Source organism: Siphateles boraxobius, unplaced genomic scaffold (assembly GCF_051911475.1).
Source record: "Siphateles boraxobius isolate OS27281-9 unplaced genomic scaffold, OSU_SipBor_1 68, whole genome shotgun sequence".
NCBI lineage: Eukaryota > Metazoa > Chordata > Actinopteri > Cypriniformes > Leuciscidae > Siphateles > Siphateles boraxobius.
Window position 1 is genome coordinate 2738991 of NW_027509195.1, and position 20180 is coordinate 2759170.

At 38.6% G+C, this 20180-nt stretch overlaps 1 protein-coding gene across 12 annotated transcripts in view; it reads left to right on the forward strand.

Moving 5' to 3' along the window:
* Positions 1–668: 668 nt before the first annotated feature.
* Positions 669–20180, forward strand: part of LOC143722639 (band 4.1-like protein 1) — a 59677-nt gene continuing 40165 nt past the window's right edge. For 3 of the 12 annotated variants that reach the window (XM_077214050.1, XM_077214061.1, XM_077214053.1), the window contains exon 1: positions 1134–1374. The gene's annotated coding sequence lies outside the window, so the exon portion shown is untranslated. Of the gene's footprint in view, positions 1375–20180 lie in introns of all 12 variants that reach the window. The other 9 variants (XM_077214049.1, XM_077214059.1, XM_077214051.1 and 6 more) reach the window with 6 other exon arrangements.

Below are 20180 nucleotides of genomic sequence, written 5' to 3' on the forward strand. Positions count from 1 at the left end.
CCACCGACCACCGGATCCGACACTAAAGCAGCCATTGCCCTGTACAAGCTGGCAACCTGCGCCGAGTATAGAGTGATGGGCGAAACCTTCGGTGTTAGTAAAACAACCGGCCATGGTTTTTGTTGTGACGACTGCACCTTGCACGTGATGAAAATATCATGTGACACCACATTTATTTGCGTTAAAGCCCCTTTTCAAAAAGTGACAAAAAGTGACAAAAAGTGTTTCCAAACTACTTTTTCGCGACAATTAAAGTATCGACATAGAATTTATGTGCTAAAGTTAAACGGAAAAGGATTGTGTCGACATTTGCCTAAAATATCGATATTGGCATCCATCAGCTATATCGGTAAACATTTTGATGCGCTAAACCTTTTTTCGCAAAAAAAACCCCCTTGAATGGAAACCTGGCTATTGATGTTAGCAACACAGATACAACTGATAAAATTGATAATGGGTGTGTTTTGTAGTCTGCGTATAATCAATCATTGACGATAGTCAATCATATTGGCGGCAACATGGGCCCCCAAATAAAATTCTGCTTAGGGCCCCATAAAGGCTTGGGCCGGCCCTCGTTACCAGCACATTTGAGCTTCAGCAAGTACCAATGAGGTTCATTTTAGTGTGTTACGCAGAGGATTGATCTTGCACGTCAGGCAAGTTCGGTTGAGCTTCTGTTTATGTTCTCTGATCAATATTTAAATGTAAATAAAAGACAGAATTTTCATTTTTGGGCGAACTACCCCTTTAAATGAAATGCAGGCAGCCAGCAACATATTGCTTGTGCTCACACTTGTGTCCTACACAAGGCGATTTTCCAGGCAAAACGTCCTTCACATAAACATTAGGCTTTCAAAGACAACCTAGGAAGTCGGGGGAGGTTGAAACACATTTTTAGGTTACCTTTTTAAAAACATTCTACGGTGTGTAAGAATTGTCTGTATTGGGACAAAAAAGTATTCTACTCTACTCCGGTGTATTTTGCTCTCTCGCAATATCTATTTATTAAGTGGTTCACTGAATTGCATGAATGCGGTGGACGTAGGCTACATAAAGCGGAAAATAGAGGCTCACAGCGCATCCGTGATGATGAAATCGGTGCGTGTTCAATTCAGCGCTGCTTTCTCAGTTGTGAGGAAGGAGTTTGGTGTATCCAGCGCGCATACGCCCCCTACGCTCTTCTCCTCCTCTTCTCTTCTCCTCTCCTCTCATCCATCCACCCGAGAGCTGCTCTTCCCCCTCCGTCCGCTCATTCATCCTCTCGGACAGTCTCCATCCTTTGACGGTGAATAGAAGCAGCTGGGCGGTGGCATTCGCAAGCACTCAATGGTCGGCATTTGGACGGAAATACGCGCGTCAAACCTGGAGAGACAGGTAGGGCTCTTTGTTGCGATGTCATCCGGTGTATGTACGCTCACTATCTGTAAAGTGTGCACTATAAACAGGTTGAAACAACGCTTGCAGCGAGGGCTCAGTCCATATGTCCTTGTGACGAGGCTTACATTTTTATATTATTATGTCATTTAACATTTTGTGCAGCAGGCCGGTGGCTTAACGAGGGCTGCTACTGCTTTCGGTCATGTGGTCATTCATCAACATAAAAAATTGGTTAGAGATGACAGTGAAAGGATGCCGTTGAATGCCGAACAATGCGTGTAAATGAGCGGCGCGCGCCTGTTAGTGCACATTGTGAAGGAGGATAACGCTGATATTAAACGCTTATGTATTGGGTGCATAGAGCTTAATAAAGGAAATATTAGGTTTTCAGGTGCTGTTTCTTCCTCGTTGGCCTGAGGCATTTACTGGTTGGCAACCCCCATGTTATTGTATCACGCGCAGAATAACATTTATCTACGTGGTCTGAATGCGGTGGTAGGGCAGGTTTACTTTAATTTAAAATGTTGTAACTGAGGTGTCTTGGCTGTTTAATGAAAAGAGGGTGTGGCACCAGGGGCAGTCGCGCGCGCTTCGTGTGGCTCAAGAAGCCAATTAACTGAAAGCTGTTGAGAATTATGGAGAGCGCGCGAGTACACACGCTCCAGTGCTCACCGTGTTAGTGTTATAATAGAGCTGAAGGAGCACGCTGAGAGAAAAATTAACATTTGCCAACGCATTTGCAGAAAACAACTGGACTTGTTATGTAGGCTATTTGTTGGCGTATTGTTGTGTGTTGTTTATATACAGCACCCTATAGCTTGTGGTTCAAGCCAGATTGTTTTGCTATGTTTTGTTTGAGGAAGCTCAGCTGAGTATACAAAGGTCTTCATCAATTGGATAACAAAGTCTAATTGGTTGCTAAGCTTTAAAATATTGTCTTCCAGGTCTGGAATGATGTAAATTATTAAAATCTATACTTCACACAGATGTCTGTCTGCTCTTTCATCTGGATGAGATGAAATATGTGCTTTTAGAGAGTTTGTTCATTTGCAGTACTGCTCTATAAAAGCATTCCCTATCAGATGTTAAAAATACATTTAGATGTAGAGATGTTTATAATTTGGTAAGTTATTTTTTTTTTTTTTAAAGACGCTAGATGTTTTACACAATAATGAGATGTTTTGCAGATGTTCAGAGCTCTTGGAGATGTATGCTTACTGGGAAGTCATGAAAATTACTATAATCATTGTACACGTTCTCTAGTTAACAATTCATTGGTTGTGGGAAAAGTAAAACCTGCTTAGTTATTTCTCATTTGAATGTCTCAGCACTTGTCACATATGACAATTATTCAAGGTTTTCATCCACACAGTGTTTATTTTAGGATTCAGACATACATATAAGTACTTGAACAAACAAACAAAAAAAGTTTGGTTTATGTAATAGACATAAACCAACATTGGTAACTAAAAGGTTTATTTTTCTCCCAGTTCACTAGCCACTTACTTCGTCTTTCAGGAGAAGTCGATGAATTTATGTTGTAATTCCAACAGCTTTGATTCTCTGCGTTGTATAACATCACAGCGTACACCATTTTCGATTATTTGAGGATCGAAATATCAGATATTTTACGATATAGTAAACACCTATTTTGAATAAAAAGGAAAAATTAAATAAAAAGACACATCGTTCATACAGATCTATTCCAATACATGCTTGAAGAGTTGGGTAGAAATAACAAGGGGATTCATCTAAAATAATGGCCAGTTTAAAAAAAGCAGCTAGATTATTTTAAACATGTGAAAGGGTAAAAATGGTAATTGCACACCTTTCCTCAACAAGCTGTATGATTTGATGTGCCATTCTTTAGCAGAAACTGTGCTGGATGAGTAATGTGCCAAAGTGTAATACTTTAGAGGTTTCTTCAATTACTTAAAAAAATAAAACCTAAGTATGAGCAATAGTTAACAGCAGGCACCACTATTTAGCTGAAAACCAAATGTCTAATTCATGTCAAGGCTGTAGCAACACAAAGTGGCAAAAATTCTGCTATTCCAATAGCACATAGTTTGGACTAATTGAGCTCAGCATGCTATTAATGGCAAACTGCAACCATCCCATCCTACACACGCCTCCAACATGCTCTCAGCGCCCCTATATAACGTCCCATGAGTTCTCCTGCTGACAGGTGTGCTGACATGTATTGCACTATGCTGCATTTGGCAGTCTCAAAACATTTGGTTTAACAAACTTTTAACAAACTTTTTTTCCCCCACGAGTACAACCGAAGGTGAATGTGTTACAAAGGTAGTCTGGAGGTAACCAGCCATGTTAATGTTGGTTAAACTTTGCATTCGCAATGGAGAGCAACCAACCCGGGTGCGTGCATTTCACACATTTGTTTTCACTTGGGAATGCGGCAGGGGGGGTGGGGTAGGGGTAACTCGTTCGTTTTTTTAAATTGATCTTTTTGTAGTTTCAGAAGTTTTACGGTATAATTTTCAAAAACGTGGAACTTTGAAACCCGTTTTCAAAAGTTTGCGTTCTAAGGCCCTCAAAACCACATTGAAGTGTGTAAGTGAACTGCCAAAATCCATAAAAAGTTAAGTTTTTCAACTAATAACAGTGTCCCTTTGGCTGAGTCTGAAACTGGAGATACAATAGCTGTGAATCCATTTATCCACCACATTTTGGTGACGTATAATGTTGCACAAACTGTCAGTTATTTCAGCTATCAGTATATCAGAGTCCGCATCAGCTGTGACCTGGCAAAAAGATGCATGAAGGCGCTTGTGAAAAACATTCAGAATCCTAAAATAACAAATGGGACACCCTCCTGTGTCTCATGATGTAGACTTTACAGACGGTGCATTGCAAGACCACAAGCTTACATTTCTGAAGCACTTTTTACGGAAAAACTGTTGAATTACATAATCTGATGATCTAGAACAAATTCAAGTGTGCTTTAGCTTTTCAACAAGTGATTATCTGCAGTACTGACTCCAATGCTTAGAAATGTAATCATTAGAATCATTAAAAATAAATTACTACTTATAAATAATAAAAAAAAAATATATATATATATATATATATATATATATTTGATCTATTTTTTAATCTGCCAATGAGCTTTTATTTCTGTTAATGTTTATTTTAAATAATGAAAATATTTGTATGATTTTCATTTGTGTGGATCCAGCTATGCTGCTCTCAAAAATCAACGAGAAGAAGGCAATTGAGTAGACAGGATGTTGCACTATGACATAAAGTGCTCATCTTTAATATACGCCTCTTTCTGTGGCCTTTTTTCCTCCCTGTAAGCCGGCAAGATCCATCCTCTCTGCTCTGTGTGCTCTAATGGCCTCCAGGGTTGACAAACTGACCCCCTCTCTACCTCTCCACCCCCTTTGCAGGGCTCAGAGAGTGCAGATCAACATTTAACATGTAATAGTGTCCCGTTTGTGTCCAAGAAGAGAGTGCCTGTGCCTTTGTGTCAGGGTTGGGAAGGTTTTGATGTTCACAGGGGGAGGGCAGCCTCCCACGGGAGCTTATTTGCCTGTATATGAGTCAGCTGTGTGTATGAAGTTCTGCCCTGATCGTACAGAAGAATGTAAATTATTCAGAAGGCAGTTAAGCTTTGTGGTCTTGTGGGTGACAGCATGACTCGGCCTGATTGCCGTGAGTCAGCGCAATTTTCTCTTGCCGCTTCATCAGACACCCTTTCACATTCATTGGGTTCACTGACATCTTTTAAATGGGTATGTGTGGATGTCTTCCAGGAGGCACTGATACCTTGGAGCTAAAAGCAGTTTTACTTCTCTCAATATTGAATCTGCCTTTGTCTTTGTGTTTTAGCTAGGAGACCCTTATATACTTTCCATCTTGATGTTTTACCATGGAAATCTAGAGTCACAGACCTTTCAGATAAATATAACTGCTGCTGTTGTATCGCTATAACTAACTATAATAAGCGGTACTTGTTAAGGCGATCACTGTTATTATTGCTACTTTGCAAATAATATAACGTGTTTTCACTGTTATACGGTAGAAGGGCCCTGTGACGGATCTTCTGAAAGAGTACAGCATCTGCGGATCCAAGTGAAGAAGATCTGATAGAAGGTGTTTACGTTGCCAACGTGCTCGGCTCAATTTACCGCAAAAACAAGTGTACAACCGATGTATGCTCAATGGCTAGAGAATACCCATAATGCACTGTGAGAGTCGCTGTACATTAATTCCCGTGTCTGTCCAGAAGATGGCGTTCGCAGATAAATCATCCATCCATCTGTTTTCCAATCCGCTGGTCCAATGTGGGTACAGCGTAATATCATACAGGTGTAAATTCCTTCTTATTTGATAATTAAATTGTTTAATTAACGTTTATACATGCTAGTTATACATAAGGGCTTTAAATGTTACTGTTAATTTCAACATTTCAAATTTTTAAAATCAAAAGTTGTTTGTTAACCCTTAGTTAACGCACCGTGAATTAATATGAACAAACAACGAACAGCTTTATTTTTATTAACTAACATTAATAAAAGATTAATAAATGCCTTAAAAAATATATTTCTAACTCCTACATTTACATTTAATAATTTAGCAGACACTTTTATCCAAAGCGACTTACAAATGAGGAGAACAATAGAAGCAATCAAACCCACAATAGGGCAAAATATGTAAGTGCTGTGTGAGCAACCGCCTAACCACACCGAACACATTAGTATCCGCACATTAATGGCCTGACTGTGAGTTTTGCTCAGCACCTCACATTTTATTCAGATAAAAAGGAGCTTTATTAAATTTATACTAAAGCGTTTTAGTGTAATATTGTCGTGATTAAAGAATCAAGACACATTTTTAGACAGAGATGGAAAGTCTGTCTCTCAATGTGCACAGGTGAAACAAAAAAAACAAAAAAAAATGCATTTGCATAACCCTAATGAGTCTGTCTGCCTATACGATCATTACAAAGTCCATTTGATCTCACAGTCGAGCAATACATCTCAGCCATTGCTGAGACTGAGTCGGTGAGGGGATTGGGAAGGTTGTATTGATAAGTCAATGAGGCTGGCCAATGGAAAGTCTCAATCATTTGTGAATTGAGTTGGCTACTTTGACTGCCGTTTTAAGAAATTAGTTTAATCAGTAAATGAGCATTTCGCTACCCTAGGCTTTCTGCCATTGCGCTTTGCCAGGACTGACAAGGACTAATCTATGAGCCTTCATTGTACAGTTCGGTCTAAGAAGCAGACTTCCTCAGATGCAGCTTATTTACTTCAAACCCTTCATACTTTTAAAATCATAGGCTTATATGTAGATTTCCAGAGTTGCTTTGAAATTCATCCCTGTGGCTATTTTAAGGTCTTTGGCATGAGAGTTAACCATCTTCTCTGGTAAAAAGCTACACCTTTGTTTAGGTCCTCACGTTCACATTGCTTATAGGATTCAGCTCATCAAGTCACAATCAGTTCTAATATTTGAAGCTTGATTTACTTAATTGCGAGAATAAAAAATGAAACGACCCAACTGATCAACCATTAATGTCAGTTTTCAAGAGGATACCCACTGGCTAAATGTGTATTTTTTATTCAGTAGCCCCTTTCTGCATAGACAGTTTGTGTTTGTGTCACCATGGCAACAGCACTTTACAAAGAGCACCCTTCTTTGTAGAAAATCTCTTTACCTCAATGTTGCATAGCTTTTTGCTGTCATTTTCCTGTCTTTAGAGATGGGTTCAATAAAACAGGCCTCAATCAGTGTGTCGACTTCGAGTCTGTCATTGTGTCACCGTGACTCCTTTATAGGAGCTTTGTGACGGTGACAGTTCTGGAGGTAGTAAACACATTTTGGTTGCTGTCGCACACTGTAACTTGATCGGAATGACGACAATGCGTAAGGAACAATTGACTCAACAGTATTTCACCTGTAGCCCAGAGATACTCAATTTCAGAAGCCAAAAGGGCCACATTTACTCACAACACTTGCAGGGCCCGCAATTATAAATATATTTTATAATTTGGAAGTAGTTTACTGAGTGCCAACTCATTGCTTTCAAATGCTCTCATTCGTATTTGCATTTGGTCTCTGAGGAATGTCAAAGGTTTATAATTACATGTGTTTTTTCAGCGTTGAGCAGTGTAGCCAATCACAGATATGTCTGTTGAGCTCATGGCTGCAATATCCAATCAGAGGTGTTTAAGGTTAAGGCTGGAATACACTACACGTGCACATTTCTGTGTGAGTTTTTTGCATTCAGAACAACTTGAACAGGCTGGAAAAGTGTAGGAACCTCAGTCATTTAGGGTACATTTACACGACAACGATGTGCTAAAAACGGAGAAGTTTTTTCTTTGCACAGATATCAAAACGATCCCCGAACACATGTATCCGTGAAGACGACTAATAAAGCTGCATTATGGTGCCAGGTCAGTAATTGGCGATGTCACTTTGTAAAGAAAGACTACGTGCCTGCGTACATACACATTATTTTACTACAATGCACTCCAGCCGAACGCACATGCCTATTGACAAAAATTACATAATCTATCTTTTTTTGTGTCCTATTTTCATTCTAATCTTGATAATACTTTATTATTACTTTGTCTTCTAAGTAAATTTCATCTTCACAAAGCCAGAAAGTCAGTTCTCCTCTGATATAAAGCCTCTTTTCAATTCCTTTAAGAAAATTTCAAAACCTTTAAACACAAAGGCTTTGAAAACATGTATCATCCGTGAGTCTGTTAAGGAACCTTTAATTTTTCACAATGACAAAATTTTATATTGTGTTGATTTGTGTAATTCTTATAACCACTTGTGATGATGTCTGTATGCCTTTTCTTACTGTTAAAATCTGTATCCTTTCATTTGCAAAAAAAAACCTTTTTCACAGATTTGCTTTTTTGTAGTTTACATGGATATGATAAGGGAATAGTTTTCAAAAACTTGTACTTTGAAACCCGTTTTCAAGTTTGCGTGTTCAGGCCACCAAAATGCTGTCGTGTAAATGAACGACCAAAACGCATAAAAAGTGTTCCGTTTTTAGTTAAAAATGGCGTAGTGTAAACAGCCCCTTAGTGAATGAAACCCAGTTTTTCTCTGTTACAAAGTAAACGTTTTTGAGTGCTAGTGTATTAAAATGTAGTGTATTCCTTTAGTTAGAATCTGCTCATTACTGCTCAAAATGCTGGAGTTCAATCGGCACAATCTCAGATTTCTGCACGCTCACAAAACCTCTCATTGTGCAGTGTGCTTCATCGATAAAAACGGGAATTTTCATAGTCAGTCTCGCTGAACTGAAGTGATTGACAGCTTCAGTGATTAGAAAAGGATTGCTCTTTGGTCACTTTCTGTATGTAACCCATTCACGAGACACCGGTTCGAATCCCGCACGGAGCGGGTCGAGTAGGACGGGTTACATTTGGTGCCATGACCCGGGTGGAACTAAGGTTTAGGAGTGTAACAGACGTACGCCAGTAAGAGCTGAGCGTGTAAACCTCACTCCCCTGCTTTTGAGGCGATGCTAGCAGCCACAGTCTTTACTGTTCTTGTTAGAGACCGTGGTTCGAATCCTGCTCAGACCGGGTGGAGTAGGACCGGTTACACAGGCAACAAAATACTAGCTGACATGCCAGATGCTTGTAATTTGTGAAATAGCTAAATTATATGACAAAATCCTCACCTTCTAATTATTTTTGTCCTTATCTGTTTGTGAGTGCCATAGAGACCCACATTTCATTAGGAATTTATGGAGTGTCATTGAAACAGAATCTATGTCTAATCCAATATGCAGTTATCTGCGTGCCCTTGAACTGCTCAGTGATGCGAGATGGCACGTTTTTAAAGGATGATATCTGCATCTGTGTATTCTCACTTTTTGCCTGCGGAATTCTCCAGTAGGAAATGTCCACAGCCCTTCTTTCGTTAATGTATTTATCAACGGTATGGATAAAAGCAGATGTTGTCCCACATCTTTCCCTAACTTGGTGTGATGCTCCTTTGGCTAGAGATGTTTGTGTCACCGGACTGCATTTTTATCGCAACAGAGCAATAAAAGGCTTCTCTGGTTTGAGGTTTTACACTCTCACTGAGAATCGCTTGGCAGCCTTTCAATTTAACTCCTGTTGCTTCATAGGATGCCTTTCAGAAACTTGGACAACATCCCCCCAGTCAATTTGAATGGGTTTTAGCTTTAAAGCGTGGAAAGAACAGTCTCATTCTTAGGACAAGGTTGTTTCCGTGCTGGACTGCATGCCGCTCCATTGCTTCAGCCAAATCTCGGTCAGGACAGATTGATGGATTGGAGGTAAACAGCATTAATATGAATGCTCCAATTAATTTGAGAGGGGCTGTATATGATGTGCATGCTAACTAGGGGCCCAGAAGAAAACCTGCTTTCCTTTCTTTCTTCACGCTCCTCCTCTCTGCCTGTTCACCGCTCTAAGAGACTGATTGCACCGATGATGTCATCACTTTCTTCTGTATGCCACCATTTGACGACTCAAGGGCTCGGGGCAAATATATCTGAGGTTGATATGTTTTTTTGCACACAAGCGCTTGTGTTATTCTATTAGTTTATTTGAAGGTTGTTCTACTTTATGACATTATTGCATTGCTGTGAACAAATTTGTTCCAATATGGTAAGTAGATTTTTTGCAAAACTGAGATGTCAGATTTTTCATAAACTCTGTTGATATAAGACTCGGCTGATGTTTGGTTGTTGTTTTTTTCTTTTTTACAGTGGAGCAGTGCTTTCTTGTGTTGAACAAGGAGGGGTTTGTGCCTTCTGAAAGGGCACCACAGCTCCTTCAAAAAGAACTCCAGCCATCAGCGTAACTCTGTTCCAAAATGTAGTGAATTGCTCCGTAGGCTGTATTTTAAAGCATTATATAAGCTCCTGGTGCAAAAGCTGTTCCAAAATGTAGTCAATTATGTTGCCTTCTATTGAACAAATTCAAAGACAGCGTCATATCTGTCCTTTGTGGAGATGATGCAATGTAATGTGACAAGCTCAATGAAAGAAAGAAATCCAAGATGGTGGACGATTTGAGAGAAATCTTGATGATAAATATAACTCAGTACTGAAAATGATCAGTAATAATCAATATACTATGAATATTTATCCTTAATAAAGGAGTAATTCACTCAAAAATGAAAACAAGTCATTTACTCATCCGAAAGTTGTTTCAAAATTGTATGATGTTCTTTTTTTGAAAAGGAGATAGCAATAAATGAAAGTAGATGGAAACTAGGGACAGTTGTGGTCACCATTCACATTCTTTGTAAGAGCAGCTTGGACATTCTTCTAAACTTCTCCTTTTATGGTCCATGTTTGGAATGACACGTGGCTTCGATAATTTGTGTTGGACAATGGGAGGCCTTGGAATCAAAAATAGAGAACCCCTGCTTTAAAGTATTGTTGTGTCATCTCTCTCGTGTCTCCTATATTAAAATCAGTTATACAAGTTCCTGCATATGTACAGTACACCATTCAAAAGCAGTCCTTATGAGGTTCCATTTTTGTTAGGATGCTACCTAGAATGCTATGTATGTATGCAGTATAGGCAGCAAGCCAAGATGTAGACTTTGCATGCATGAGAAAATATGAAGAGGTGTTCCATCATTACTTCTTCCTCATGCACATTTTGTCACTTCCATAAAATCGTTTTGTGCGAACTGTTGACATGTTTGTCTTGAGTTACTAGAGCTGTGCCTACCCTGTGCCTTTCTTCTACTAGCATGCATTATGCCATAAATGATGGATCCCTATAGCAGATTGCACTACAGATGAATGATTGTGCTCAGAGCTACGGAGAACTGGTCGCCAAGTGCAGATCTATTTTCCTACAGCAAGGCTGCAGGGAGAGAATGAAGGGGAAGATCCTCGATGACAAATGGTGTAGTACGGCCGTCATTTTGCAGGAAATTATTTCCCATCATTTCGCTGGCTTTGAGGGCATTTATCTAAGCAGGCCGGCAACCTCAGCTGCTTTCCAAAACGGCTGCTAAAACGGTTTTAGCATTTGGTTTTAGCGAGTGTTCTGTACATGAATTGTGTATTAAAAATAATAATTTTCAGTTTTAATTATACATTTCATAGTTAGCATAGATAGACAGGCTGCTTATGAAATAGCAAGTAACGAGATAAAATTGTAAGTACAATGAGACGTGGTAGCATGTGGTATTGTAGATCATGACGAGGACAAAGGTTTGAATCAAGCCTTAGTCATCCCGTTAAATCTGTTGTCGATTTGGCCTTACAGATAACCATAATTGGAGGAATTTCCCATTTAGCTTGGCATTTGCAATCATTTGGTGAACATTTTGACATTTAAATGCTTTGGACTGGAGCAGGCATTTGTATTCCCGGTCGACACTGGACACAGTGCAAAAAATGACCTGCACCAATTTCCACCTTATAATAACATGTCAGTGTATTGACGAGATGTAGTAGAGCTTTATTTAAACATCAATACAATTACATTTTTACGTAAGCAATATGGTAGGAGAGGCTGTGGTGTATCGTGAATAAGTCACGGCTGGTTAAGCACGCCCTTCAGGCGTTATTCTCAAGTACCTTATTGCTTTTATAAAACGTTTACCACACAATACAAATATTAAAGCCAAACAATATGTATCAATGTTACTTTCATGAAATAAAATCACTAAAAGCCTACCTTTCGCTGGAAAAAATAGTCCCTGACCATAAACAGCAACAGAAGTTACATTATTACGGCATTAGATGACGACAAAGACTGTCTTTATGAGTGAGTCTGTCAGTAGAGAAGAGAATTTTATTTTGAAATGACTGAAACTTGTAAGACACAACAAATGTGTGCCAGGTCAGGGCATGGAAAACCCCTTGCTAAAAGGACAAGAAATCGCAGCGTACATTCAAACGGATTTTTATTACGATAGGAATGACCTGAAGGAAAATGCTATAAACCTTATGTAGCCCTGCCCCTTTTCAGCGCTGCGCTCATTGTCTTTTGTCTTCCGGTCTGTATTTTCACAGGGATCCTGCGTATTTATGAATGAACGGCTCGTTTTAAAATCTTCCCGGTCTACTGACATTTGTTAAGACATCTGGTTTAAACATTACAATCCTCATGATAACTTTTGTTAACTTTAAATTAAGTTAATCCACTTCAAAAGCTAATTACTCCTGGACAGCAATGCCATCTAGAGATCCATTGGGTGAAGCAGTCATTGTCGTGTTTTATCGTGAATAAAACACAGCTATTGACCAATCAGAATCAAGGACTGGAACTAACCGTTTTATAGACCCCTTTTCAGTTGGTAAACATGGTGACGTTTTTTGTGGGCGGAGCTTAGGTGGTTGCAGAACGATCACTCTGGCCGCTTCCCTAACGTTGGTTTGCAAGTTTTGGTAGCTTGTTTTTAACAATGACTGGAGAAAATCCGATTTTATCTTAATGTGCAAGGTCACTCACTGTCCAGGACCGCGATTATTATTTGCAAAAGTTAATTTTAACGGACGGAACCAGATTGGCTGACCCGTACACACTCACTCAATGGATGGACGATCTGACAGGATTAATGTTAAAGCTAGGCTACCTCCGGTTGAGTGGCCTGACTTATACACCTATCCGATAGAGAAACCGAGCGTAAAGAGTAACTGAGGGCATATACATCTTTAGATGCCTATAACTGTGATGAATGGTCATGTAGTGGTACGATCCGCAGTTCTGGTGCAATTTTAATGATGTGAATATTTTCTAGAAATAAAAATTCCAGATACAGCATATTCATTTTTCATTGATTCTTGCACCCAACAACACAACAAGATGACATTTAATAATAATAATAATCATTTAAGCTCCTTATTATGTAGCCGAATCTGTGCTGGTTTGTATTGGCCGCCTGCAGTTTTCTCTTTGTTTTGCCTCCAGCTAGCGCCGTGACGTAACTGTGACGTCAGCTCGAAATTGGTCTATCGAGAGTGAGGAGTTGTCGTCATGGTACAGAGCCCCTGCCCTCTCCGCCATGGCAGGATCCCGGCGGCTAAACATGATTGTTTACGTGTGTTGTTAACTCGTTAGTAGAGGAGGTTCTCGCAATTCTGCACTGTTTTACCATGCCTGGAAGTCACTGCTGCGTTAAAAGCTGCTCCAGTACCTCACACAATACATATGGAAAACATAGGAACAATGGAATACAATTTTTTAGGTTACCGAAATGGACACAGCATCAGGGAGAGCAAGCCTCTGACCTGACGAGGAGACGCCGGATTGCTTGGCTGGCTGATGCCTTTGATAAGATTGTCACTGTTTGCTGTGCTTTAACGAACATGTGCAAAAGTGTTGTTTGAGTGCCTTGTTCATTACTTTTTTATTTCTTTGAAATAAATGTTTGAAACAACTTGATATGGCTTAACAATATTTATTGAGAACTGAATATATATATGTGGCGAACAGGGCGGCCGAGGGACGTGAGAGAACGGCGCGAGGCCGGTGGTGCGATTGCTAATGAGCAACACCTGTGAAGCACACCGGTCTCGCATCTCTCACGGAGGAGCGGAGGCATAAAGGAGGAGCGACGACGTTGATGATCGAGAGAGGAACAGGCCTGTGTTTTAGTTGTGTTTTAGTTGTATTTTGTTTTTGTATTTTATTTTAGCCAGCAGTCGTCCGCGAGGGGCAGAAGGGGGGTTGAAGGCGTTGCCCCTGGCAACCGATAGCGTCTCCTACCATCATGGCCGACCGGCTCAGACCCCGCCCAAATCGGCACGTGACTCCTCACTCTCAATAAATGTTATTAAGAAACTGACTGGGTGTGAACTAGTAACTAAATTTAAGTAACGTTACTAAATTTGGGGTAAATGTTATTAAACTAAATGTTTTTTTTAAGGCTGTCAAAGTTACAATGTTCACTTGAGATGTTAATGAAACATGTTCGATAATATTATTTTAACTTATATATATGCTTGTCCTTGAGAGTAATTTAAGCATCTGCTTTTATTATACTGTCCATCTTTTGGCTTCACCCTTCAGAAAGCTCCACATAATAGAATCCCATCCTTTATAAAGGTCTATTACTAAGGCATGTTTATTAAATAATTTAGCTCATTTGATTTTGCTTCCAGCTAGTACTATGTGTAGTTCAGTTCACATTTCCATTATAACCCTGCAAAGCCTGAGACATTCGATTATTGTTAGAAAAGTATTTAAAAAATGTAACAGTTTATCAAACGTTTGGACAAAATATTAAAACAATCTAAAAATCAGGCTTTTATGGCTCATGTTGTACTTAAGGAGTTAAAATAAACACCTCAGTTTAATTCAAAGGGCAAAAATATGCAATTTAGTGCAGTTGCTGATAATCATATGGCCAAAAGGTAAGATGACATTCTGGTAGCTTGTAATGTAGATCAGTGGTGATATTTACATGTTTAGTTTTATGATCAGAACTCTGTTGTTATTTTTATTGACAAAACATATAGTGCAATGCAAAACAGTGATGATTGAGAAATAAACGTTCCTCAAAAGCCAGATTTTTCTAAAAACGGATATGGATAATCAAGTAACCATCTTGAAATATACAACAATGTGAAAGCTATTCTTATGTGTACTTTATAAAAAGCATTGAAGATTTCAGAGAAAAAATACACATGTACCATGACCTGAAGGGGGACGTTTTTACAATTGTACCAAAAGGCCTTTTACTTGCAAAAGAAGTATAAACCATCAATAAGTCGACAGAAGGCATGTAGTAGATTGTGTACAACAGTTTTTTTCAAACATTTTGATCATATTGATAATCAATAGGAAGTAAGTAGAAATTTGTGTACCAAATATGTTACAGTAGACTTTATAGGGTTAAAATTAATTCCACAACATTCTGCATATTTCCCCCCAAATCAGCACAGAAACTGCAACAAAAGTCTGCCCAATATATATACTGTTCTTTTTCTTTCTGATGTGTTTATGCTCCAGCAGATGAAGGTTACTGCTCTGACAGCATCATGCTACTGAAAAAAAGTGTTTGGCTTGTGACTGGTTACATCAGGTTCACTTCACCATATGTCCATATGGCCTGGGGCAGCGCCAGCTCACTACTGCGCTCCCAGTGTGCATTATGGCAGAACTGGGAAATTTAGCGAGTCGGAGGCGGCAGTCTTGTTCCATAATGTCTGTGCTCGATAATCTCATGAGCACTGCAGAGATATTTTGCAGCATTTGTTAGTCTTTACTACATCTTAGCAAACAAACAATCACAAACACACACTATAATGAACTGCTATAATAGGAGTCCAAGTCATCTTCTACAAAATCAGTGATACATTTGGATTATCCACGATCAAACCTGACCTCTGACTTGATAATAAACAAAAGGCATGTACAAACAACATTATAGTTGCTGATCAGCTTTAATTCTCAGTGCAACACGATAGAGCTGCTTGATCTCTGTTTGGGCATTTTAATTATCCAACACATCTATGTCAAATGCAGTTTTGATCATGGTGAGCGCTTTAGTTGGAGGAAACACTTCAGATGAAAGAGCAGACCTTTCCTCTGCTACCCCACCATGAAAGCTACTACACAAAGGTCAAAGTGTTCATCTAATCACGCTGTTCATTAAGAGATTAAGGGAATTAATTATTTAAGAATTGCTACTTTCACAATACCACTTCTTCTGAAGGGTTGGTTCATCCCAAACAATGAAAAACATCACCATCATGTCGGTTCAAACCTGTGTGACATACTTTCTTCTGTGGAACTTAAAAAGAGATGTTTAGCAGAATGCCAACGCTGCTCTTTTCCATCCCAGCAAGCATTAGTCATCATTTCATCATCTAGGTTAACTATAGACCCAATATAGTCCGGCTATGAGTAACCCACTTGTAGCCAAAATAACCTTGAATTTGGTTACATGTCGTTTTTGCCTAAATTACTTGTGAAATGTTTGATATTCCATCATGTAAGCAAAGGAAACAGTGATTACAAGGTGTTTGGTGTAATTTTTTCACTCATTTAATTTATTTGTTTGTTTAATTTACTACTAGTCTATTATTGGGCTATGGTTTAGACGTCTATTAATTTTCACTGACAGCCCAACTTTTGCCTTGTTTTAGCCTAGACGTTTAGGATGTGTTTGGACGCTATTAGATGTCTTTTAAATGCAAAATTGCTTGCTGGGATGCCATGAAAATTACTGTAACAATGCACCAATATGAAAATCTTGGCCGATACAATAACCGATAATTCTTTATATTTTGAAATCCGTTAACCGATAGGCTATATTGGCCGATAAATCTAAATCCAAATTAGTATACAAGTTTTGAGAGCCCAATTACAAAAACAAAAGTGTCATCATTAAGAGCCATGTTCCAAGCACACAATTATAATGTTCTCATTATAATTTTTTTTAGTTTATGTGACAAGACAACTTGCCACTTTAACTGTATTTTCCTTTTTTGAAGTGATTCCAATCATATTTCAAGCAATCAAAAAAATCATGGCGAACAGTGATCTTCTGAAGGAAATAATCCATTATTAATCGGCTTTAATTATTCTGTTTTAATTATTCTGATTTCTTTTGATTATTTTAATTTCTTCTATGTAAAGCACTTTGAATTACCATTGTGTATGAAATGTGCTATATAAATAAACTTGCCTTGCCTTGCCTTGCCTTAATATATCGGCCAATTATTTTTATCGGGCCGTTAAAGATAACATAAAAAATGAACATATATCGGGAAATACCAATATGGTGGCCGATATATTGTGCATCCCTAATGAAAACGAAAAGGTAACGTGCCAAGCATCATAAAAGTCGTCTATGACTTGTGCTATCCTAAAGGTAATTTTTAAGTCTGTCTTCTCCTCCACTACAGCTCTGGAATCTTATTTGGATTCATGTGTTGATTAAAATATTGACAAGTGAAGACACGTCGCAGTAGGTTTGTACTGACCGCAGTGGCCCATTTGAAAATATGGAAGTCCAAATGAGATTTTCTGTAGCCCAAACGGTCGAGCATGGCACTAGCAATGGATGTATTTGATTCCCATGGATTGCACGATGACTATTTCATCTTTTGTAAAAGAAAGAAAATCATACAGATGTTGGAAGGCATGAGCTTTTTTTTGTGTGAATTATCCCTTTATTTTTATATCAGAATTTTTTTTTTTGCTCAGCATATTAATAATTTATAACATGTCTCAGCTTACTATTTTGTGAAGTTATTGGATGAGAAAAGTTATCCCGAGCAATATACAGTTATCCCTGATCATATGATCTGACAGATGAGACCAGTTATGTAAGTATCTTTTAAAATTAAACAAATCTCCAATTCCATTACTTTCAAAGTGATTCACTAAAGGTCCATGTAGTATTGGCTACATAATTAAATGTACAATCTTGCAATGCTTGTCAAAAACCTTATTTTTTAAGTTAACACAAATCTAAAATGCCATTGATCTTTTAACACTGACATCTGCAAGCAAATGAAAAAACTCCTTGAGGTGAAACATCCAGACAAAAAAAAAAAAGAAATAAAGAAGAGGCAGAACCGCCCCATGTCGGATTCCTTTATTATCTCTCCCAGCCTGCTGATTAGGTGTGTATTGACCAGAGCAGTCATTCATGTATAACGATCAGGGGGTGAAACAGATGACATTAGAGAAACGAATCTCATGCATGTCATTTCATTAAACGTGAGGCCCCATCTCTGACAATGCAATACATTTTATCTCGCCTTGTAATCCTTCACTCATTATTCTTCAATGAAAAGCCATTGTATTTCAACATTGTATTTGCTTACCCATCTTTACAAGATTACCAGTGAAGGTTTTTCCATAAACCTATGATGACTTGGGCCTGTTTTTATGGGTCTTTATTGTTAGTAGGATTCTGTCTGCATTGTACTTAAGGTAGTACTAAGTTACAATCGGTGTTTTAAAGGAACTAGTGACAGGATTTGCTAAATTATGCCACGTTATTGGCATCAAATCATTGAAAGATGTTCAGAGTTTTGTTTTATAGACTTAGAGAGTAAACTAAGTATAATTGCATATTTTGATTTATCTCTATGAAATAAGCTACACATTCTGGTAACACATTCAACACATTTCTGCTAATTTAGTCTTTGTACAGCTGGCCACGTACAGTGTGTACAGTGCTGTGCACACTGTGCGCATAACAAATTATTTTAATGAGTTCTTCCACACTGGTCTATTGGTAAGCTCCTAAACGGCACAATAAAAACAAAATCTTTTTTGCTTCTCTTCTCAGTCAGACAGTCTATTATTGTCTAAGTGGGCAGTTCTTGGCCTAAAATAAGCTGCACCATGATACATATTCCAAGTTTGAGTCTGCCTACTCAAAACTAGCTTTAGTTCACTCAACATTTTCTCACCCTCATGTTGACCCAAACGTGTATAACTTTCTTTCTGTCCGTACAATCAGTCAGTGGGGCCTAGAACAACATTGGACCTCAGTGACTTTCATCGTTTTAGCAACTATCCCTTTAAAGGCCTCCTGAAAACAAAATTAAAATATTCTAGCTTTTAGTATGAATATGTTAGCCTTAAGGTTTACAAAGGACAAAATTCACATTTAGGAGATATAATCATTCAAAACTTACTGACTCTCACTTCCGCTAAAATGAATCACGGATTTATGACATCACCACGGACTTCAGCTTCTTATCACATCTTCTGTCCAATCAAATGCTCTCTAAAATCTAAAGCGACCGTTGAAGCGTCACGGAGCAATAAGGGTTGGAGACGTGTGTTCGGTTTGCTCAAACGCTCGAGTTTTATTCCCTTTTTCAACTGTACGTTGGTTAAGAATAAAATGGCTAGAATTTATTCACACGTCTATTGAATCCAACGAATCATCAGCGCTCTTATTTGCTTCCATGGCGCTGTCAAGTACGACTTGCAGTCTGTTAGGTAAACTAAACGCTATTGGCTATTTGAAAAGGGTGAGGAGCCATTCAATATGCCCCGTCTAGCTTCCTGTTTCAGTGGAAATGACGTCAACGCATCATACAAAGCTGCGCGTTCCAAGGCACTTCAGTGGGCCTTTAAGACCTTTAATAACTCTCTTGTTAACCATTATAAATTATTTATTTTAATGTTAGGGGTTGGTTATTTTTAGGGAAAAGAACATGCCTTTTTTTGTCGAAGCTCACTTACGATCGCAGTGTCGTACCTTTGCCTTAGCAATCACAAATTGACTATTCCTTAGCAATCACACTAAAGTATATACCATTTATTCATCTCAATGGTAGTCCAATCAGTATAATATGCTAACCCCCTGTCATCAAAATGGCAGCATGTCACAATTATATTACATTCTTTAAACTGAAGTATTTGCTTTACAAGGAGTCAATTTTTCCTGGAACTGTCCCAGGCGTAGAGACCTATTCCAGTCGATACGTGTCGGCGTTTGTGTAGCATATGAGCCTAGGTGCTTCTGTAGCTTTCTGAATGTTAGGAACAATTTACGGGGGGCCAGATGTTCTGCAATTCATCGTGTGCTCTTTCCAAGAGCCGCAGTTTCCTGAATATTTCACTCTGGGAGTTTTAGCACTCATATACATCCACACACTGTCGTCTTCTGAAGTGCTTGGATATTGGTCTTTTTAATCTCCCCAGATTCTTGTTGTGCAAATTGTCTTGTGTGTGGTTCAAAAACTCGACAGCATTAAATCCCGATATAAGCATCTGGATGTAGAATGTTAATCTAGGCTTTTCAACACTACGGGTCCTAATGCCATATTATCCTTCATCTGTTTACACGGAAGATGTAATTATACAGAGGAATTAAAGTCTCAC